This window comes from Orycteropus afer, unplaced genomic scaffold (genome assembly GCF_000298275.1).
Source record: "Orycteropus afer afer isolate SDZICR_OR568_19922 unplaced genomic scaffold, OryAfe1.0 scaffold00114, whole genome shotgun sequence".
Classification (NCBI taxonomy): domain Eukaryota; kingdom Metazoa; phylum Chordata; class Mammalia; order Tubulidentata; family Orycteropodidae; genus Orycteropus; species Orycteropus afer.
Genome location: NW_006921701.1, coordinates 7,886,670 through 7,887,795, shown reverse-complemented (window position 1 = coordinate 7,887,795; position 1,126 = coordinate 7,886,670).

Sequence of the window (1,126 nt, the reverse complement as noted above, 5' to 3'; positions counted from 1 at the left end):
TATTTAAAAAATCATTATTTTACTAATAAGGTTGGGCAATCTACTTCTTTAGTGATACTGCCTCGGAAACCCAAGGAGGGGTCACTATGAGTCAGGTTTGACTCGACGGCACATAACACCACCACCACCACCACCAATGACATGTTGTTAAACATTTAACTCTGGGGGAAAAAAAGTTTGCATATTTGTGTGTGGGTTTATTATAAACCTACAGATATGAAGGATGTATAGCACACAATTTACAAAAACTAAAATATAAAATACTCTTCATTATAAATTCCACATAAACAATTGATTTTCACAGAATGCTTTCAAAGATTTTTGCTAAATTCTTGTTATCTGTAGCCAACCTATGGCTGCAGTTGATGAATAAGTGTAGTTCCAGCCAAAATGGTTGATACTTTTGTTTAAATTACCGAGTAAGATGAAAAAGAAACAATAAAGAAATATGTTAGAATTTCTCTGATTTGTCAGTGACAAAATCCCCTTCTTTGCTGAACTGGATAATTATTTTTGAATATTAGAAGAGTATTTCCTCAATTGTTTAAGGAATGCAATGTAATGTATTTACAATGTAATGACTATCAGCATCACATATTTTATACTTAATCTGCCTTATTAACATATTCTTCATCACTTTCTTAAGTCTAGACAACCAATAAAACAATTAGTCAAGGCCTGATTTACAGTGTTTGTAAATTTTGTGCTACACTACAGTGAGTGGAACTGTGCTCCATGGAGTTCTCAGTGGCTGATTTTCTAGAAGTAAGTTGCCAGGCCTTATCCCTCAGAGACTTGTCTTAGTTGTCTAGAAATACCATAAATGGGTGGCTTTAATGAATTGAAATTTATTTCCTCACATTTTAGGAGCCTACATGTCTGAATTCAGGGCACTGTCTGTTGGCTTTGCAGGAAGTTCCTTGTCTCTTTTGAGCTTCTGCTGCGGTGACCTTCATGTGGCTTGGCATCTCCCTTCCCCCATCTCTGCTTCTCACTTGCTTGTTTAATCTCTTCAAGATCTCAGAAGAGATTGACTCAAAACACACCCTATGCTAATCCTGATCATTAGTGTAACAAAGACAACACATTGCCAAATGGGATTATAACCACAGGCATAGAAGTTAAG